The 24125-nt window shown below is 33.2% G+C and overlaps 1 non-coding gene across 1 annotated transcript; it reads right to left on the bottom strand.

The window, feature by feature from the left end:
• Window positions 1–12047: 12047 nt before the first annotated feature.
• Window positions 12048–12154, bottom strand: LOC128287414 (small nucleolar RNA R71). Its single transcript, XR_008278113.1, has one exon. It is a non-coding gene; the product is annotated as a small nucleolar RNA R71 (small nucleolar RNA).
• Between the last annotated feature and the right edge of the window lie 11971 nt (window positions 12155–24125).

Genomic DNA, 24125 nt, shown 5'->3' with positions numbered 1-24125 from the left:
TACCCACTTTATTTCATTTAACTTAATTTTTAATTAAGATCATTTTACCCAATTGAAAAAAAACCTTATCAATAAAAAACTCCTTCCTACACCTATTAATCATATTTTATTACATTTTAATTATTATTTCTAATTTTTGAGTTTAACTTTTTACACTTTGAAACAGTATATAATTAACATTACAATTAATTTTTTGTCAACATAAACAAGTAAATATAGTATTTGCACGTCTTATTCGAGTAAATAGGAGTAAATGAGATAAAAAGTAAGAAATAAGATTTAATTTGATATTTATTATTTTGATTAAATGTTAATATTTAATTTCATGTATTTAGGTTGCTTATTATTTTTCTTTTAGGAATAATACTAAAAAATATAGTTTTAGGTACTAATAAAATAGTGACACATCAAAAATTTTAAAGATAACAAAGTACTATTATACACTAATCCATATCTAATATCTTTTCCAACTTAATTTAAATTTAATTGAATTAATTAAAATAATTAATTTTTAAATTATAAACAAACATCTTTTCTTCTTATGTAAATTGTAATCATTCTATTTTTTCATAAGTTAATATTTTTTATTTTTGTGCAACCAATTTTTTTAAATTTAGCAATTTTTGTGCAATTTTTCCATATCATTAACACATGATTTTAGTGATTATTTTACCCTAAACCCTAAATCTTAAGGTTTAGGTTTTGGGGTTTGAGTTTAAGGTTCATTTATCTTTAAGGTTTAGGGGTTTGAGATTTAAAGTTTGGGTTTAAGGTTCAAATGTTTGGGGGTAATGAGTTACTAGTTTAGGATTTAGGATTTGAGTTTATGGTTGAAAGGGTTTAAGGCTATGAGTTTGAGTTTAGGGTTTTGGCTTAGGGTTTAAGGTTTATGATTTGAGTTTAGGATTTGAGATTTTAAGTTTAAGGTTCTAAAATTAAGTTTTAGGGTTTAAGGTTTAAGAATTATGTGTTATAGATTAGGGTTTAGGCTTTTAAGTTTGTTGTTTAGGGTTTGAGATTTTAGATTTGGTGTTTAGGGTTTAAGATTCAATGTTATGGGTTTGAGTTTAGGTTTGGGGTTTAAGGTATTAAGATATTAGTTTAAGATTCTAAATTTAAGGTTATGATTTAGGGTTATTAGTTTTATGGTTTATGGCTATTAATTTTAGGTTTAAGGTTTAGGGTTTATGTTTATGGTTAAGAGTTAGGGTTATGGTGTTTAAGGTTTAAGGGTCATGTTTATATGTTTGAATTTAGGGTTTGGCCTTCTTAGTTTTGGGTTCAAGGTTCAAGTTTCTAGATTTATTGTTCATGGTTCCTAGTTTAGAGTTCATGGTATGGGTTTGAGTTCAAGGTTTGGGCTTTAAGGTTCTGGGTTAATGGTTTGAGGTTCTAAATTTATGGTTTAGGGTTCAAGTTTAAGGCTTGGGCCTCTAGGTGTTTGGTTTAGGGTTTGAGATTCTAGGCTTAGGGTAAAACTTTAATCAAAGGTGAATCAATGACATGAAAAAAATTGTTGAAATGTAAATGTTTATTTATCATAACTTTGTTAATTTTTTACTTTAAACTCTAACTCCTTAATAGAAAATTAGAACCCTAAACCCAAAACATAAAAGCCTAAACCTTAAACTCAAACACTACCCTTAACTTAAAACCATAAAACCCTAAATATAGAATATCAAAACCATGAACAATAAACCCTAATCCCAACCTTAAACTCGAGCCCAAAACAATGAACCCTTAAAACCTTAACACAAACCTTAAACCCTAAATTTATAACTCATAACTAATAACCCTAAATCATAAAACCAAAACCCTAAAATAAAAACCCTTGGACCCTAAACCTAAACATTAAATCCTAAACTCAAAACCCAAGTCAGAACTTAAACCTTAAATCTCAAACCCTAAACCTTAAGGTTGGGATTCAAGGTTTAAGTTCAGGGTTTAAGTTCAAGGTTTAGGATTTGGGGTTTGATTTTCAAGGTAAAATGATTACCAAAACTATATGTTAATGACATGTAAAAAATTGCACAAAAATTACTAATTTTTTTTAAAAGGTTGTACAAAAATAAAAAATATCAACTTATGAAAAAAGGAATAAAATTTGCAAAAGAAGAAAATATGTTTTTATAATTAAAAATTAATTATTTTAAGTAGTTTAATTAAAGTTAAATTAAGTTGGAGAAGATATTAGATAGTTTTTCATTACAAAAAAATTATTTCATACCAACAATTATATATTGTGGCGAACTCTAATCTAAATTAGTTTCTTCAACGAAAAGGGACAGAATGAGGAAATGGGATGATCCAGATTTATCAGGACTATCCCAGAATTTCAATCTTTGAATTTAGGGTTCATTCATAGTGTAAGACTTATCTGATCTTTTCAATTGTTAGAATTTTTTTTCTTGAATCACTCATGCAATTTTCTAGGACATTATTAAGGATCTCATAAAAAACTTACAGCATCTTGCCAAACAAAGGCTAAGAGAAAAAAGAGAACAGGTATTACTGGCATAAAATCTATGTGTGGGTTCAAAAAAGCAAAGGCCTCGAGCAATTTGGCGAATAAAAAACCACTCGAAAAAAGGGCTGAATTAAAATAGATACAAATCAAACTAAAGATATTAAGCATAACAAAATTTTGTTTTTTGAGATGATTTTGATTGAGTTATTAATATGTTTTTTGATATAAGGAAAAAAATAAAGAAAAAAAATAAGGCAGACTAAACAATACTTCTTTGAACTCATCCAATCAAAAAGCCTTCAATTCTTAAAAGAGAATAGAAGAAATCATAATTTCATACAATATCTTAATTGAATTCTATGTTATGATCAATAAATTCAATTTAATTCTCTATCCATATGTGCAAAAATCGTAGCAACAATCTAATCTATTCTATAATTTGGAACTGGAATTGACAAACAATACCCATATTAGTGTTTAGTAGTTTTAAATAGAAATCTAAATGGGACGTGGTCAAGTGGTAAGGCAAGAGGTTGTAATGTTTTTGAATTCCATAGCTATTTGATCCTTATAGCTACTAGAATTTGTTATTATACACTATATTATTATAGCTACACTTTCCATACCCCGACATATGATCTTAAATTGGCAGCCATAATGTTTGCATTGAAAATCTGGCGGCATTACTTGTTTGGTGAAAAATGTCACATATTCACTGATCATAAAAGTCTGAAATACTTGATGTCATAGAAAGATTTGAATTTGAGATAGCGCAAATGACTAAAATTGCTGAAAGATTACGATCTTGTTATTGACTACCATCTAGTGAAGGCCAATGTATTGGCAGATTCTTTGAGCAGAAAATCCATGTATGCTTTGTGAGCAATGAACACAAGATTGTCGTTGTCTGATAATGGTTCAATCATAGCTAAGTTAAAAGCTAGATCAACATTTTTACAGCAAATTTCTGAAGCTCAGAAAAATGATTACAAGTTGCAAGCAAGACGGGTACAGAGTGAATCGACTCCTGATTTAGAATTTTAGACCAGGACTGATAGTTGTTTGTTATTCAGAGGCAAGGTATGTGTACCAAAAGGTTCTAAATTAGTGCAGAAGATCTTGAATGAAGCTCATAATGGTAACATGTCTATTCATCCTGGCAGTAATAAAATATATAAAGATCTAAAAAAAGATGTACTGATGTTTGGGAATGAAACGAGATATTTCTGAGTTTGTATCTAAAAGCTTAATATGCCAGCAAGTAAAAGCTAAACATCAATTGCCTTCTGGACTATTACAACTAGTTACGATACCAGAATTGAAATGGGACAGAATTACTATGGACTTTGTATCGGCGCTACCCCTGTCTCCAAAGAAGAAAGATGCCATTTGGGTAATTGTTGATCGGTTGACAAAGTCTGCACACTTTATCCCAGTACGTATGGATTTTTCATTGGATAGATTGGTTGAGTTATATGTTTCTGAGATAGTCAGATTGCATGGAGTGCCTGTCTCTATTATTTCAGATAGAGATCCTCGGTTGACTTCTCGATTCTGGAGCAAATTGCAAGATCTCTGGGTACTCAGTTACACTTTAGTATTGCTTTTCATCCCCAAAAAAATGTTCAATCTGAACGGGTAATATAGATCTTGGAAGATATGTTTCGGTGTTGTGTGCTTGAGTTTAAAGGTAACTAGGAACAGTATTTGCCTCTAGTTGAATTTACTTATAATAACAGTTATCAGTCTAGTATTAAAATGGCACCGTATGGAGCCTTGTATGGGCGCAAATGTAGGACCCCATTGTATTGGACAGAAATCAGTGAAAGGAAGCTACACAGAGTTGATTTGGTCTGAGAGACCGAAGAAAAAGTGAAGGTAATTTGAGATAACTTAAAAGCAGCCTCGGATCGACAAAAGTCCTATGCTGATTTGAAAAGGAAGGAGATAGGATTTCAGTTTGGTGATAAGGTATTCTTAAAAGTGTCGCCTTGGAAGAAAGTTCTCCAGTTTGGCCAAAAAGGAAAATTGAGTCCACGGTTTATTGGACCATATGAGATTACAGAAAGAATTGGACCGGTTGCATATCGGTTAGCTTTACCACAAGAATTGATCGAATTCTTAATGTTTTTCATGTGTCTATGTTACGGTGGTATCAATCTGATCCTTCACATGTTATCTCTCTGAAAAAGGTAGAGATCCAACCTGATATGACATATGGTGAGGAACCAATCAAAATCTTAGCTCGGGAAACAAAAAGTTAAGAAATAAAAAAATAGCTTTGGTAAAAGTTCTTTGGCAACGACATGGTATACAGGAAGCTACTTGGGAATCGGAGGATGCTATAAGGAAGCAATACCCAAATCTTTTTTACTGGTAAGATTTTCAAGGACGAAAATACCTAAAAGGGGGAGAGTTGTAACAACCCATTTTTCAGTGAAATCGTAACAGTGGTTCCGGGACCACAAATCCAACCCAAAATATATTTTATTTTTATTTTATCATATGGCCCATAATATGTTAGCAATGACGCGTGAAAATTTTGATATGAAAATTTTATCGATTAAGTGTTTAATTACGAGAAGGACTAAATCGCATAAAATGTGAAAGTTTAATTCTAGTAGCTATAGGGATCAAATAGCTATGGAATTCAAAACTCAAGGTCCTTATATGGTAATTAGACCATTAATAAAATTATGTAGATTTTTATGATGACTCATCCATGGAATTATAGAAAAAGGGCAAGGACTAAATTGGAAATAGTAAAATATTAATTAATTAAAAGATGAAAAGAATTATATCATCTTATTTTGTCATCTTCAACCTTAAAAATACATGGAAACCCTAGGAGAGAGAAAAGAAGATTTCAATGCCTAATTGGGTAAGTTTCCTTGTCCATTTTTTAGTAATTTTGGTATTTTTTAAAATCGGGATAACTTAATCTCTCTATTTGAGGGATTAATTTGAAAATTTATCAAGGTATGAAAATGATTCATCGATGTACTATGCTGGAAATTATAAATTTATGGTAGAAAATGAAAGATTATTGATAGATAAATAACTTTTACAAAGTAATTTTTGATGGAAACATGATTTAGGGACTAAAATGAAATTTTGTAAAATTTGATGAAAAATTATGAAATTTTATGAATACATGTGCTGTAAAATTTGTAATGGGGTTTTGGTTAGGCTTGGAATAGGGAGTAATTTGTACAAGTTTCATTTTCCGGGCCTAGGGACAAAATCAAAATTTTTGGAAAAGTTAGGGGCAAAATGGTTTTACCTAAGACGTAAATTGAGTCCGTATAAGTATGAAATGTATGAAATTAATGATTAAATTCATTTATATAGATCCGGACAACACTAATTTGAGGTTAGATTGAGGAAAAGAAAAGATTTCGGATTAGTAGATTTTTACGCAAACAAGTGTCGAGGTAAGTTCGTGTAACTTAATCGGACATGTAATTATGTTAATTAATTGTTGTGTTGAATGAAATATGATTTATGCTGATGTGCTTCACTTGTATGCTATGATGAAAAATGAAAATAAGCTTGAAATGGTGATAAAGGGTTAGTCCTGATTGGATGTTGAATTTTGATGATTGTGTTGGCTTTCCCAAAACAAGTAGGGTCCTGTATTTATTGCGGACGGGATTTAGCTCGGACAAGTAATCCCAATGACCTTGTTATAAAAAAGATTTAGCCCAAACAGGTAATCCCGATATAATACCTCTTGAGCATACGTTATGATTAAGGTTTAGCTTAAAGTGGTAACCCTAATTGAGCTCTTGTGAGCCTACGCTATATATAGGATTTAGCCTGGACTGGTAATCCTATTATACGACATGTGGCTCGTGAGTGTGTTCCTTGGTTAAGTACTCTAAGGGGTAACTATGATAAGAATTGGTGAATTAATGAATCGTACACCTCGAGTGTACTATTTGAGCCTTTATCGAAATTTCAATGATTCAACGAACATATAATTCTTGACATGGCACAAGAACTTTGAGATGAATTGATAATGACTTGAAAGAATATTGCTTGATGAGCTCATCTATGTTACTTGATTTATACGAATAGTTTGGTGACTAACATGTTTGATGGAATGTATATAATTAGGCCATTTAGCGAAATGGATGGAAACATAACCTTGTATGCCTAGATTTTAATAAACAAGATTGGTAAGTTTAGTTTCTGTTATATGAACTTACTAAGCATATAATGCTTACTCCTTTTATTTTTCCCTTGTTTTATAGTGCTCAGAAGCTCGTGAAGGTTGGAAGATCGTCGGAGCATTGTCACACTATCGTCTAGAATTTTAGGTATATTTAGTGAAATCATTTTGGTATAATGGCATGTATAGGGAAACTTGGCCAATAGTGGCTTGAAGATGTTATTTTATAACCTAGCCATTGGGATGGCTAGTAATGGCTTATTTTGGTATGATTAAGTAGATTATGATGCTGTATTTATATGTGATATGTTATGAATATATTATCAAAGGTTACTATTGCCTAAGTTAATCCAAGGTAAATTTATAATCATTTTTGCATGTAGTGGTATACCTTGTTAAATGATGAATTTGCCTACTTTAAATACTTAAATTGGTTGGTATTGATTGTGTATCTAAAGTGCAGTTCTTGGTGAAACCTTGGGTGAAAAATGGAGCTAATAATGACTTCATTTTGTCCACATGGGCAGACACACGCGTGTGTGACACATGGTCTGGTCACACGGGCATGTGGTTAGGCCATGTGTCCCCTGAACCTAAATTTTGACAAACAGAATGCAAAAAATTTGGCACACAAGCAGAGACACTGACTTGTGTCTCAGTCGTGTGTACCGTAAGGCCTTGAAGATGGGCGTGTATCTTGGCTGTGTGAAACCTGCACCTAATTCTAATTGAAGTAATTAACCACACGGCCTAGCACATAGGCGTGTGGCATGACCATGTGTGCAAGTCAGAGAGTTACACTGGGTCGAACACGGCCTCTAGCACGGGCGTGTCCCTTAGACCACAAAGGCATGTGAGCCCTGCACCTTGGAAAATATTTTGTAATTTTGAGAAAATTTCTTAGAGGTCCTGATTAAGTCCCGATTCTATTCGAATGCTTATATTAGGCCCCGACGGCCTGATCAAGGGATGTTATGGATGGTCTCGGTAAATAAATAGAAATTTACGAAGTTAAATGGAAAAAAATGTTCTGAATGTTCTGGTAATGCTTTGAAACCCTATTTCAGCGACGAGTACGGGTTAGAGGCTTTACAAATTCAATCAACTCTCTTTCTCCCATTCAAGGCATCCCTCACTCATTCTCTAATTCACTCTCCCTTTTTTTTTAAGAATTTTCTCTCTTTCTATTCAAAAGAAGAAAAGCTTCTTCAACTGTGATTAATTCAGTTATAAGCTTATTCAAGCTTATTTGAATCATTCCAAGGAGAATGAAGAGGAAGAACCATGTGCACCACCACGAAAACCATCATGAACCACTTAGTGTTCTTCTTTCCCTTTTTTTTCTTGTTGTGTTCTAGCTACTAAAATCATGTTTATTTAGTGTTCTTATGTTTTCTTGCCAATCACTATGCTCTAATCTTATTATGTTGGAATGAAGCTTTATGTTTATGATTCAATAAAATCTTGATGGAATTATTTTGTGCATTTGTTGGTGTTCACTTAGTTGAGTAAAATCTTGTTTATTTATTAACGCTACGTGATGTTGATAAATAATTGAGTTAGTTAATTTAATCTGGGAGGATGATTGCTAATTGACGTAATACTTGACTTGTATAAGTTTGATTGATTAAAAGATTAATTAGTTAAATTAAGTAATTATGTCGAGAGTTACTAACCTTACAAAACCTCAGGAATGTTTGATTAAACTTGTTTCAATATAGACTTAATTATTGTTACTTCACATATTATTTAGAGTTGCATTTCAAATAGGGATATGCAAAGAACCTATAGGACTAAATGTAGTGACTTCGGAAGGAGCATACTAGTGATTAAATTGTTCCAAGTTAGACATATATTGTTACCTCATTCAATTTTGTAGTAATAATGCCCGAGAGGGTAGTTAGAATAAAGGTTAGTGGGTCACCAATTATGCCAAGATTTTTGTAATAATTTCATCTGGACTAAATTGAACAGAGGCAGAAGTAGATTATATTCTAGCATTATTTGATATTAATAACCCATTTGTTGAAGTACTCGTTAGTCTATTGAAATTTGCATACATATAAGATAGAATCATTTAGTTTAATTAATTGCAAAACCCCTCTTTATAATTGTTTTCTTTCTAAATTCTTTTTAAATTATTTTCACAAGTCTTGGCTACATGTTCAGTCCCTGAGGAGACGATACTCGTATACATACCACTTTATTACTTGTTACGATTGTGTACACTTGTATATAATTTTCAATTATTTTTACACATCGCAACAAGTTTTTGACGTTGTTGTCGATGACTATTATTTATGTTATTATTTGTGAAAATTATTTTAATTTTACAATTTACTTTTATTTTCTTTTATTTTTCTTTCCAGGTGTTTATGAACATTGATTAAATAACTGACTTACTCCTGGTAGACCTTGAAATTGAACGAACCTTCAAAAAAAGAAGACTGTAACAATTCGGTTTAGACCCTAGTAAGAATAGTGGCTTCAGGACCACAAATTCGCGTTAGAGAAATGTTTAAATATTATTTCCTGTGTTTATGATGTGTGAATTAGCATGTGTGAAAGTCTTGTATGAAAGTTTGAATGTTTGTGTGCTTAATTTAATAAAAAAGGTCTAATCGCATAAAATGTAAAAGCTGTGTGCTAGATGTTAAAAGTGCCTATTTGACTTGGCTTTATAATTGAGAGGTCCTTATGTGGTTATTATGCCATTTACATGTATAATGGACATTTATAGCCTTAATATATGTGGATTTATAATAGTTTAATAAAAGGGCAGAATTGTCATTTAGATTATATGTTAATTAAAATTTTAAAAAAAAGCTTAAAATAAGCTCATTTCATGCTTATGTTGCTGAAATCATCAAAAGAAAAAGAAAAGAAATACAATCTAGGGTTCGGCCTTGATTTTTATTGATTAAGGTATGTGTTTTGATCGGTTTTTGATAATTTCTACGTTTTTGTAATCGTTGCTTCGTATACTATCAAATCTATGCCTCAATTCCTAATTTTTATGATGATTTTGAAATGTGCCATTGATGAAATTATGAGCTTTGTAAAGTTTTTTGTTGATAAATGAAAGTTTGATGTTGAGTTTACATGTTTTGTCTTTGGATTTTTGATGATTTTGAGTAAAATGGACTAAATTGTGAAAATGAGAAATTGAAGGACTAAAATGTGAAATAAATGAAATGTGTGGACTAGTATGAGTACTAGGAGAATTTGGCTAAGCTTGTGTACAAGCAAATTATGTCTATTTTGTGATTTTGTGATTTTGTGATTTAGGGACTAAAGTGTTAAAATGTAAAAATGTGATGGTTAGTTTGCAAAATGCCCTAATTGTGTGTATATGGATTGGTTTGAATGATTTAGTGAATAAGAGGATTAATTTTGAATACATATAGATCAAGAAAAGAGGAATTCGGACTTAGACTGAGGGAACGTAAAACATGATGTTACAAATATCTTTTTGATGCTTGGATTATACATAGATTATGGTTGAATATAATGATAAATGAATGATATTTAGAACTAAGTGTACGATTCAAAATAGCTTCGGCTATCTAAGGCACTAAGTGTGTGATACCAAGATAGCTTCAGTTAATTGAAATGGAACTAAGTATGCGGAATCGTTCTAGCTTTGGCTAACCCTTAAAGCACTAAGTGTGCGGATGTTAAAGCATGAATAATCTCTGAAAAGTCTTAAAATATCTGATTGAGAGATGAGAATAAAAATGAATAAATACAGAAAGGTTCAGGTATGTATGATACCTATGTGATAGATGATGTTATGCATATAAAGTTCACTGAATTGGTATAAATATATGAATGGTGTTGGTATAGAATTGATAGATGAATTTAGAATTAATAAGTACCCCGGTGTTGATGATTTACATTTTATAAACTGTTGATGATTTTTGGTACGAGCTTTCTAAGCTTTTGAAAGCTTACTCTGTGTATGTTTGCATTGTTCTTATAGATATCGAAGCTACTGTGAGCTCGGGGATCGTCGAGGATCGTCACTACACTATCGAATCTCATTTTGGTACCTTTTGAAAATGTATCTAGTAAAGTATAGGCTAGAAGTACTTTAGATAGGTTTTGTAATGTTTATATTTAGCCATGTGATATGGTTTGATATGGTTGTGTTTATGTTTTGATTTTGGTATATGAAATGTGATGCAAAATGATCTATTTGATGTGTTCATGAATGGCTAAGAGAAATGGTAAGTTTGGTAAGTTTTGGTATGAGATTTGGTCATGAGTTTAGAGATTATAAGACCATATGTTTTGATATGATTTGGTCTTATGTTTTGGCACAATTGAGTTGAGTTTATAAGCATGTAAATGGTCGATAATGTTATGTCATGAATTTTATAAGGCTTGGTATAGAAATTGGCTGAAATTGTTTTGTAAATATGCTTGGTTTGGTACTTATAGGTTTGACCTATTTAGGGTGGCAAATTAGCTATTCAAATGCCTTATTAATGTCCACACGAGTAGAGACAAGGGCGTGTGTCTCAGTTGTGTGCGACACACGGCTATGTGGCACGGTCATGTGTCCCCTAGGGTACCCTACAATTGTAAGTCAGGCTTGAGCACGGCCAAGGCACACGAGCGTGTGGCTAGCCGTGTAGCCCAAGTCAGATTTGACCACGACCAAAGCACACAGACGTGTCTTGTGGCCTTGTGAACAAGTCAATATGTATGCCCTATTTTGACACGGTCTAGACACACGGGCGTGTCTAAAGCTGTGTGAGGCACACGGCCTGTTCACACAGGCATGTGACCTGTACTTGTTTGAAAAATGTTTAAATTTTGGAGAAATTTTGTATGTCTTCGGTTTAGTCCTAACTCTTTTCTGATGCATGTTTTAGGTCTTGAAGACCTATATAAAGGACTCTATATTGATGTTGATCTCTAATGCTTTGATGTTTATGAAATGAAAGTTAAATGTTTCGATTTTGTCTGGTAATGCTTTTAACCTTTATTCGGCAACAGATACGGGTTAGGGGTGTTACAAAGACAAGCTGAATAGATGAATCCTGATCAAAATCAAGGAAATAGAGTTGCTTATACTCGTAATCCAGTCCTTATTGCTAATGACAGGGACAGAGCCATCAGGTAATTTCGTGCCTTTTCAATGAGCTCAAACGAGGTATTGTTAGACCCGAAATTAAGGCACCGTAATTTGAGTTGAAGTTTGTTATGTTCTTGGAGGTGAGTGATTATTTTAAATTGACTGGGGTGACAGAAGATCCCCTAAGGTTAAAATTTTTCTTATACTCCTTAAGAGACAGAGCCCGAGCCTGGATCAATTCATTACCACTTGGTTCAATTTCTACATGGAAAGAATTGACAGAATGTTTCCTGAGTAAGTATTTTCTACCAAGCAAAAGTGTAAAATTGAAGAATGATATCACAACTTTTCAGCAATTGGATGATGAATCTTTATATGAGGTATGGGAAAGATTTAAAAAATTATTACGAAAATACCCTCATCATGCGATTCCACACTGCATTCAGTTGGAGACGTTCTATAATGGTCTTAAAGCATATACAAGAACGGTAGTAAATGCTTCTGCAAATGGTGCTCTCATTTCTAAGTCGTATAATGAGGCTTATGAAATCACTGAGAGAGTTGCCAGCAACAATTACCAATAGTCAACCAATCGAGCAACTTCAGGAAGACGAGTAGTAGGAGTTCATAAAGTTGATGCATTCACTTCACTGGAAGCTCAAGTATTGTCTATCTCTTCAATGCTTAAAAGCTTTACTACTAATGGTTTTAATAGTGTTATAGTACAACCACCAAGTCAATTTGAACCCATTTTTTTTGTGTATTGTGGGGATGAACATCAGTTTGAAAATTGCTCATCAAACCCTAGGCTCATTTATTACATTGGTAATCAGAACCAGAACAAAAATAGGCAAGGACCATAGTCCAATTTCTATAACCCTTCATGGCGAAACCATCCAACGTTTTCTTGGAATAACCAAGAAACTAGACCTAGTAACACCTATATGCAGCTAGATTAAATCAACCACTCGAATTTTCGTAGCAAGTTCAAAATCCACCACAAGCTAAATCTTCTAATAATTTAGAAAGCTTGTTGAAGGAATATAGGGCAAAGAATGATGTCAACTTGAGAAATTTAGGGGATCAAATGGGCCGACTAGCTACTGAACTTTAGGTTAGACCATAATGAGCTTTTTTTAGTAATATGAAGATTCTAAGAAATCCTGGTAAAGAGCACTGCAAAGCGGTCACTTTACGAAGTGAGAAGACTTTGAAGCTTAAAGTAGTTGAGGTTGAGAATGAGCCTATAGAAGAGAAGAGAGTTCAACCGGAAGTTGAAATTTTTTCTCTCCAGAAGTTGAATTTCAAAAATTCTAACAAGGTAAATCCTAACTTAGTCAATTCTGATAATCTAACACCTGTGTCAGATGCAAAAAGAAAACCTCAGAAGATTCTTCCAATCAAAGCCAAGGTTCTACCACCTCCATATCCGCAAAGGCTGAGGGAACATGAGTAGGAAGTGCAGTTAAAGAAGTTCTTAAAAAACTTCATATCAGTATTCCAATGGTAGAAGCCTTAGGATAGATGCATAATTATGTTAAGTTCATGAAGGATATTTTGTCCAAAAAGAGGTGACTTGGGGAATTTGAAACTATAGCGCTGAGAAAGGAATGTAGGCACATTCGTGAAAAATAAGTTACCCTAAAGATGAAGGATCCAAAGAGCTTCATTATACCATGCAATATCGAAGAGTCTTATTGTGGGAAAGCTTTATGTGATTTATGAGTAAGTATCAATTTAATGTTGATGTCTGTGTTCAAGAAATTAGGTATAGGTGAAGTGAGACCAACAATTGTAATGTTTTAATTAGCAAATAGATCTTTAGCACACCCGGAAGGATAGATTAAAGATGTTCTGGTATGTTTGGACAAGTTCATCTTTCTTGGTGCTTTCTTAGTTCTTAATTTTAAAGCAAATAAGGAAGTGCCAACCATCTTAGGGAGGCCTTTCTTGGTGATTGGTAGAATCTTAATTGATATGCAAACAGGTGAACTCACTATGCGAGTTCAAGACAATCAGGTAACTTTTAATGTTCTTAAAGCTATGAAATTTCCTGATTAAGGGGATGAGTGCTATGTAGTTGAAGAATTAGAATCCTTAGTCTCTACAGAATCGGAGTTTAATTATCTAATAAACCTATTAGAAACTGTCTTAGGATCTAATCCATCCATTGAAAAGGAAGGTGAGAAGCATACAACTTTGTTGAAGGCCAATTCGAAAGGTTATGTTCAACCATACTAGTTCGAATCTTTGGGGTTAAAATCCTGGTTCGACAACCCAAGGCATCAATTGAGGAACCACCTAAGTTGGAACTCAAAGTACGTCCTTACCATTTAAAATATGTTTATTTTGGTAACTTCTCCACTTTGCCTGTAATTATTTTAGTAGACTGAAAGAGAAAAAGAAAAGATAGTTCAAGTCTTGAAAATTCAAAAAGGCAACTGGTTGGTTTATAACCAACATCCGAAAGATAAGCCCATCTTTTTTCATACACAACATTTTACTGAAGAAGGATAAGAAAGCTATAATTGATGGTTAGAGGAGGCTCAACCCAATTATAAAGGAGGTAGTTTGAAAGGAAATCATTAAATGGCTAGAGGAAGGAATCATTTATCCCATCTCGGATAGTTCATAGGTGAGTTCAGTCTAATGTGTTCCAGACAAAGGAGATATTACGATTCTGGCGGATGTGACTAATGAACCAATTCCTACAAGGACAATTACCGGTTGGAGGATTTGTATAGACCACCGGAAGTTGAATAAAGCAAAAAGGAAAGACCATTTCCCATTGTCATTCGTGGACTAGATTTTGGATAGACTAGCAGGACGAGAATACTAATGTTTCTAGGATGGATATTCAGGTTACAATAAGATTATTGTTGCTCTAGAAGATCAACATAAGATGACCTTTACATGTCTTTATCATAATATTTCCTTCCAGTGAATGCCTTTTGGTCTATGTAATGCACCTGCTACATTTTAAAATATATGATTGCAATTTTTACTGATATGATGGAGCGATTCTTGGAAGTATTTATGGAAAATTTTTTCGTATATGGAGATTCGCACGATAATTGTCTAAATAATCTTACAAAGGTGCTACAATGGTGAGAAGAGACAAACTTCTTCCTTAACTAGAAAAAGTGTCACTTCATGGTTAAGGAGGGTATTATCTTGGGTCACAAGATATCAAGTCAAGGAATTGAAGTTGATCAAGCAAAAATTGATAGCGTCAAAATTTTCTTAGGACATGTTGGTTTTTATGGAAACTTATCAAATATTTTTTCAAAAATAACCAAGCCATTATTTTTTTTCTTGAAAAGGATACAACATTCAGGTTCGATGAAGTATGGTTGAAAGCCTTTGATGAGCATAAGAAACGATTGATCTCAGCACCTATTATTATTATGCCAGATTGGAATAGTCCCTTCAAGTTGATGTGTGATGCAAATGACTATGCAATTGGAGCAATTATGGGGAAAAGGAGAAACCATATTTTCCATCCCATCTACTATGCGAGCCAGAATTTGACAGGAGCCTAACTAAATTATACGATAACTGAGAAAGAACTACTTGCTATAACTTTTGCTTTTGATAAATCTTGTTCCTATCTTGTAAGCACTAAAGTTACTGTTTAAATTGACCATTCAACAACCACGTATTTTCTTGCAAAAAAAGATGCCAAGCCGAGGTTAATTATGTGGATGATTTTACTTTAAGAATTTGACCTGGAAATTCAGGATAGGAAAAGAGTTGAAAACCAAGTGGCAAATCATATGTCAAGGTTAGAACAATCTGAAGAAAAATGCTCTCCTGTTCCTATAAATGAGTATTTCACAAACGAACAAATTTTTAGGTAAATCATTTACATAAATTTCCTTGGTTCGTTATCGCTAACTATCTGGCCAGTGGAATAATACACCAGATTTAACATATACAAAGGAAGAAATTCCTATATGATATGATGTACTATTTCTGGGAAGAGTCATATTTGTATAAATAGTTGTGGATCAGAGGATTAAAAGATGTGTAGCTGAAGGAGAGGTAGCCGAAACTCTTTACCATTGTCATTCATCCCCCAAGTGGAGGGCATTTTGGAGGATCACGTACCACAACTAAGGTATTGCAGGCTGGATTCTTTTGGCCAATCTTATTTAAGGATTCATATGCCTACGTGAATAATTGTGATTATTGTTAGAGAATAGGGAATATATCAAGGAGGAATGAGATGTTATTAAATAATATCTTAGAGGTAGAATTATTCGATATGTGGGGCATCAATTTCCTTGGCCCATGTCTTCCATCATATGAAAACTAGTACATTTTAGTGGCAATTGATTATGTGTTTAAATGGGTTGGGGCAGAAGCTTGTCTAGTGAATGATGCCAAAACAATTATGTGTTTCTTGCATAAGCACATATTCACTAGGTTTGGAACCCCAAAATCCATAATAAGTGATGAAGGGTCTCATTTTGTGAATAGATAGATTAAGTGGTTACTTGATAAAAACGATGTGAACCACAAGATTACAACAGCTTACCATCCACAGACGAATGGGAAAGCTGAGTTGGTGAATAGAGAAATAAAAAACATTATTGAGAAAGTGGTTAGACCTAACCGAAGAGATTGGTCTAGAAAACTCTATGATGCTTTATGGGCTTATCGAACAACATACAAAACTCCATTAGGGATGTCTCCATGTTATTTGGTGTTTGGAAAAGCATGTAATCTACCTTTAGAGCTTGAATATGAAGCTTATTGGGCTCTCAAGAAACTCATTTTGGACATGAATCTTGTTGGAGACAAACAAAAGTTTAAGTTAGATGAATTGGAAGAATTGAGATTGCTTTCATAAGAGAATGCAAAGATTTGCAAAGAAAGGGTAAAAAGATTGCATGACAAGCACATTTAGTCTTGAGAGCTCAAAGTAGGTAAACGAGTCTTATTTTTCAACTTTAGGATGAAATTATTTCTTAGAAAACTTAAGTCTCGATGGACTAGGCCTTACATGATTCACTAAGTGTATCCATATGGAGTAGTGGAATTGCATAATGGAAAATGAAGAACTTTTAATGTAAATGGTCAGCGTCTTAAACACTATTGAAAAAAAGAAACAGAGCATAATGAGAAATCATTCATTTTATTGGATCCATGAGTGTTACTTTGAATTAAAATAATTTACTTAGACAATAATTCGAAGACTACTATAATAAAAAAACCTATGTCTAAGAGATTGGGTTTTAAATGAGACCATTTTGTGACCCTTCCAATCTCTTTTGGGAATCTATTCTATTATAATTTTATAGGAATTATTTTTTGAGTAACCCATTAATTTGGGGATTTGTGGAATAAAGGTCAATTTTGGCCCAATAGTTTTCATTTGTTTTATTACTCTTAAATAATGGCTAAATTTTATTTTTATATTGTTGGTTGCCAAAATTATTTTTAAATTTATTTATTTAGTTGACAATTATCAATTATTTAAATTTATTTAAATTTTATTATCCTTTTTTAGTGTTCAAATTCTTGAAGAAACTCCCCTATAAATACACCACACTCCTACTCTAAACACATCAACAACCATATCCTCTCTTAAAAATCCTCTTGTCGTCCTTTTTTTTCTCTCTCTTCCCATCTTGTCCCAAAATCGTCGGCCAGTTGTGATTCTTGGCCATAGTTTACCGTCAACAACTTTCCTTAGCCCTCACCTTTAGCCGTCGACAACTCTTCTAGCCACCAGTGTTTAACTATCGCTCTTCCCTAACACCATATAAAGTCACCCCGTTGCACCACCTCTGAGAAGCAACAACCATGTTAGAAGTTATCGATTCATAGGTAGTTTTACTTGAGCATTTGTCAGTTTTTATCGTTGCTAATCTGTGTTTTGTTGAAGAGATCTTTTAGTCAGGCATTATGTCACATAAGAGGAAAAGTTCACACTTGCAAAATGATAGATTTTAGTCATGGTTTTGTAATTGGACCGCAAGAGAATGTTATGAGACAATCTTTAAAAAGAAATTGATACTTCCAAACAAAGGTTTCCATCTTGCGAATGATGAAGAATCAAATGTGTTAAAATATGTTTGAGAAACCATTGAAAAGCTGAAATGGAATTCATTCTGTGTTTTTTGATCCATCCCTGACAATGATGTTGTTCAAGAATTTTATTCTAATTTAACATCATTAGAAGCTTTATCAGTTCAAGTCCGTAGAAGATGGATTCATCTAAATCCATCAGTGATCAATAAACTATTTGATTTTTCTAATGTGGAGCATGATGATTATTTGACCTTATGCAAAGATATTGATAGTGAAATGCTTCAAGATGTGCTCAAAGAATTGACAATTCATGGTACTGAATGGAACATCTGAAAGCAAGGTAATTATACATGCAGATACAAATTTCTTAATCAGGAAGCGAAGGTATGGTTTTACTTTATGCGGTCAAGTTTAATGCCCATTGCAAATTGTTGCACAATATCAATGGAACACATGATTCTTTTATACTGCATTATTACTGAGAGATCTATTAACATATGGAAAATAGTCCTCAAGGAAATTCAGGAATGTGCAGATAAGAGAATATGTAGTGCAAATTTCCCATCACTAATTAGTTTATTATGTCGTCAATCACTAGTGCCAATGCAAAGATCACCTACAGATTTTTATAGTAAGGGAATTATTTTTACTAATGACATTGCTAGAATAATTAGTGACCATAGTAGGAAGAAGCCGATAAGATGAAACGTCTAAACCAATTGAGCAGCCAAAAATGCATGTTTCTACAAAATTTTCAAATTCAATTAATTCAGCCAATATGCCTTATTCAACATCTACACAATCGACTGTCGACCCCAAGGTTCAATCAGAGCAATTACCATATGGTATTTGTTGCAACACATGTATAAGCAACAATAAACTTGTTGGCAGTACACGAAGATCCAAGATGACGCAAGCTAGACCAGTACGTAGAGGATTTTAATTCAACACTTCAATAAATTACTTGAATTTCTAGATACTCTTTTTGAACCATGGAATCCAAAAGCCAAACAACAAGAATGTGGTGTTTCAATGCAGAAAATAATGCAAGAGGATTTCAACAAGCCAAGGCAAGATGATGATCATGTAGAAGTGGAGACTACTTCAGAAAGTTCTGAGTCAAATTAAGGTAGTTTTACTTCTTAATATTTACAACATTATTTCTTTTGGAATTTTTTTATATTTCTTTTTTAGCACAATAATTTTGGATACTTACCCCTAATTTATTTCTTTTGTCCTTGTTGTTTTTAAGTCTGAGCAAATCTTAAATAAAAAGTGCGTTAATGAGAATGTACATGTCTAGGATTGGTTCTGACAAGGAAAGATTTGGTATTTAAGTAGTCTAATTAGACTCACCTCTCTTTCCTGGGAACCTACCTGGTATATAGTTCACATTCACTTAATTTTTAAATTATTTACAATGAGGACATTATTTGTTTTAAGTTTGGGGGAACATTCTGAGTTAGTTATCCATTCGTCGGTCTTGAATTATTTTTTTGATCGAGTTTTGCATGAGGTATGTGTAAGCGGAAAAGTGCTCAAAGTCAAAAAAAAAATTCACATATTATGTTAGCTCTAGTTCAAGTGTAATTTCTTGTTTTTATATTTTTCATGTTAATTTTATTATGAGAAGAATGTCAATTTAGTGGATATGAATAATATTCAGCTCATTTAAATTCTTTTCAAAAAGCATGAAAATTTATGTCATTTAGAATTGATTCTAGTAAATCCTTGGGGCGAAATCCTAGTTGGCATAATAATATTGAAAATGATATAGACATGTGATAACTCTTGAAAAGAGTTATATTTAAGGCCTCTAGATGGGATTAATTGTTTGAAATTAAGTGAATACGTCTACATTTTTAAGATAATTTTAGAACATTGCATAACAAAGCTTAGATTGCTACACTAGCCATTATTTTTTATTTTTATCACTTGGGGAGGAAAGGTGTAGTTGTGTGTGAATACATGTGTAGGATGAGCAAGAAGATGAAGAGGGAAACTAAGGGAAGTGAAACATTACCGTGGTAAATGACAAGATTGATTGCCAACAGAATTGCCATGGCAATTCAGGGAAAATGGCTCATCACTCTATCCACATCACTCTCATCCAGCTGGACGTGTACCAGAAAAACCAACCTAAAAAGAGGAATGAAAAATGTGTTTTGAGGTGGGATGGATCTACACAATAAAATGAGAGAGAAGAAGAAAAATGGAGAGGAGAAATTGTGTGAGAAAAAAATGGGTGAACAACAATCCTCTCTCTACACAGAGAAAAAAATCCATTGGAGAATTTCAGAGAAAGAAAGGGTAGCAGCAACAGAGAGCAAAATACATACGTGAAGAAAGGGAAGAGACATTTATCTTGGATTCGCGAACAATCGAAAGATAAAGAGAAGCTGGAGTGTGGTGAGAAATCTCATAGTTATGCCTTTAGTTTTCCTAATTTTTGTTATTCAAACTTCTTTAAATGTCGATGAATGATTTAAATTCGGTGTTTACTTTTCCACTCATGAACTAAATCTTTTCTAGGTTAGAGTTATTTGGGTAGATGTTTATCATCTTTAATGTTCATGATTTGAATTTCCCTATATCACTGTTTTATTCGATTTATGCTTATTTTAAATACATGCATTCAAGCTCTAAACATAGTTGATTGCATGTTGTGTTCATATATGTATTTTTTATTCTGAAAAGGTTAAATATATTGGATCTAGAATCGTGTGATGCAAGTGAATATTCAACAGAATAGACATAGATGTTGCAAATTATGCAGAGAAGATCGTTCATTGCTGTTATTAATCCAGAGTTCTGTAGACATACAATAACTTAGATTTCTAGCTTAAATTTAGCTATCGAAAGAGCCAGGTTATAGTGGTAATTCTTTGAGTAGTTGATTAGACAATATTTTTTCATGACATTATTTTGATATGAGCATTTCATTTGAATAATTTCGGCCCTGTTCATTCAACAACAGAATTACTCTTGCTTTTCTCTGCAATTTGCCACTACATTTTACTTGCCATATAATTTTTTTGTTTTTAGCATTAAATTACATAATTCATTATACCAGCTTCTTATTCAGTTTAAAAGTATTCCTGGTATTTAGTATAGTTATTAGGGTTATAGTAACTCAATCAATTTCTTACCAATTTTTGATCCCTGTGGAGACAATATTTACTTATCACTTTATTACTTGAATAATGTGTACACTTGCACAATTGCATTAGTAATTTACATACAACAAGTTTTTGACGCCGTTGCTGAGGATCGACAACATTAGTGAAAAATTCATTTGTTATTTTTTTTATTTTTGTTAGAGCAGTTAATTAGTATTTTATTTGACTTTTTAGGTTTTGTACTAGTGCATGAGAAGAAGAATTCAAAAGGATACAAAATATTGTTTTGATCCTGAGATTGAAAGGACATTAAGGCGAAGAAGGAAAGTGCTAAGAGAAATGGAGAGGACTATAAATGATCCAATAGAAAACGATTAGGTACTCTAGAATGAAAGGAATGCTAATATTCCGTGAATCCTAGATGACAAAGATAGACCATCAGAGAACTTGTAGTGCCTACTTTGGGTGATCTAAGTCCAAGATTTGTTAGGCCACATATTCAAGCTCACAATATTCAACCATGCCAACAATTTCACATTCATGAAAGATTAACTTACATTCACATAATAACTTTCAATATTAGCCATTTTTCCATGGCTTTATACAAAATGAATCAAAAGCTAAAGTAAGCCAACACATTTGGCCAATTAACAATGACACAAAACTCAAAAGTTAGGGTCCTATACATGCCATAATCAAAATAAAAGATCTCACTATACCAAGTGCTTCGGTTGATAGCGTGAATGGTTTCTCCAACATAGAGATGATCCTCGAACTACTATGGCGGCACTATAAGAAAATGGAAAGAAATAGGGTAAGTATGAAGTTTAGTAAGTTGCATGAAAATAAATATAACATCTTTACCATTCATCATCATGTTTATAACACTAAAATAGGCATAAGCACAACTTACTCATCATTATCCAACACAATTCACATAGCATATACTAAGCTCACATCTCATGCATTTCATTTAGGTACTTGTATCACTCACAACATGGTTATACTTTTATCGTTTAACTTAAACTGTAACTCTCACCGTTGAACCATTTGGAACACTATCGGATATTCACTACGCCTCAAACATAGGGTATAATGCTAATTTCATGTCCCAGACATGGTCTTATACTGACACATCATGTAGCTGATGCATTTCCCAGACATGTCTTACACTGGCTTACATCAAGATGCCGATGCATGTCCCAAACATGTCTTACACTAGCTCTCGTCTCAATGCCGATGCCAAGTCCCAGACATGGTTTTACACTAGCTCTCATAATGTGGCCGATGCATGTCCTAGACATGTCTTACACTAACACACAAACATTCTGAATGTCATGGCCTGAATATCCGATTAATTTCCTAAGGTTCAAATGGGAGTCCTACAATCTCAATATTCATCATACATGATTATCTTCACAAACAAGTAATTCATGCTATCTCAATTCAAGCACATATAATAACAATGTAGTTGTATTATCTACATACAATTTACCTCAGATTGCAAAATGTAGACGGCTAGTTCGGCTTAATCCACTTGCTTTGCTTTTCCCCGGTCTAGGCACAGATTTTGTAATTCTTGATCTAGAATCATAAAAATTTTCGAATTTAATCATTTTATTAATCTAGATACTCAACAACTTAAAATTGGGCAAAATGACCATTTTGCCCCAAGACTTTTGCAAAATGACCATTTTACCCTAGGTCCAAAAATTGATTTTTATCGAATTTCTTCATATCTTAAGCTTAAGCCTAGTTGATTACTTTTTAAATTAGAAGCAGTCCAAAATTCTCAATATTTCACACCTTTATCACCTATTTTACAACTTATACAAAATGGTCCTTTTTAGGGTTTTCATGAGAAATCTCTTCACAAAAGTTGTTTATTTCACAACCATGGTTCATTTTCTTCCATAAAATTTTAGAAAACAGCATGTCTACTAACATGGCAAAACCCTAGACTTTCAACCATTTTGCAAAATAGTCCTCTTGTTGGAAAGCTCATAATACAAGGACCTCAAAAGTACAAAAATATTCAAGAAAAACCCTCAAATCACTTACTTGCCAAGGCTTTTAGCTGCTGAAAAATTTTCAAGCTTCCATGGCCACTTTCTTGGAGAAAAATCGGTGGAGAAGAAAGAGAGAGATGAAAAAAAATGACAACTTTTACTATTTGTTTTATTTTATTCAATTTCAACACCTAATTTCACCAAAATTTTTTCTTTTGACCACCTTTGTCTCCTATGGCCGGCCATGCTACTCTAATTGCCCTTTACAGACCTCCAATTTAGGTTCTCTAGCTATTTGACACCCTTAGCTATCAAAATAGGACTTTTGCACTTTATGTGATTTAGTTCTTTTTCGTAATTAAGCTCATAAACGCTAAAATTACTTCACCAAATTTTTCTTGCACTAATATAAAGATGTTATAATCTTAAAATAATAATAAAATACTTTCTCTGACCTCGGATTAGTGGTCTCAAAACCACTGTTCCAACTACGCCCAAAATCGGACTGTTACAACCAACCTTCGGTGCTAACAGCCCCAACGCACACCAGTTGTTGCTTCCAGTTCCAGCCCATGCATGCCAACAACCCAACAACCTACTCCTTGTCGCTACACCTGCTTGCATATCCAGCTCCAACAGCCTCCGCACCAGCTCGTGCACTTAGCAGCTCACCAAGTTTGCTCGACGCACCTACCTACTGCCAACTCTCCCACATCCACGCGGCACACGCGTGCCCTACTACTCACATAAGGATCCGTACATTACTACTACCTGCATCGCGCCAAGCCACGCCTAGCTCACTGTTGCTCCCTTATGTGTCGTTGCTGCCTTGTTACTTGCACCAACACCCTTGCCTATCGCACCACACCATCAAAACACCCTTCAAACCATCCCTAAACCGACCTCTTTTACTTTATATTTTTTTTCTTTGAGTTCTTAATTATTATAAAGGTGGTAGGATAAATTTTTCTCATAAATTTCAATTTTATTTAACTTTTCAATTTCTTTGAATTGTTAATATTTTATACTAATTAAATTTTTGAAAAGATATTTGTTTCCATCTTATATTCAGGTTAATCATGCCTCGCAAAAGAACTCGTGTCTCTGTCCAAATTGACAAATCAAAATAAATTCCATTGTGAAGAAGCCAAAGAAAGATACGAAAAGGTTTTTAAGAATCAACAGATGCACCTAAGAAAAAGGCTTTACGCTGAAAGAAAGTAACTATATTGAC

Source organism: Gossypium arboreum, chromosome 13, assembly GCF_025698485.1.
Source record: "Gossypium arboreum isolate Shixiya-1 chromosome 13, ASM2569848v2, whole genome shotgun sequence".
Taxonomy (NCBI): Eukaryota; Viridiplantae; Streptophyta; class Magnoliopsida; order Malvales; family Malvaceae; genus Gossypium; species Gossypium arboreum.
This window is presented reverse-complemented; position numbering and strand designations above follow the sequence as displayed.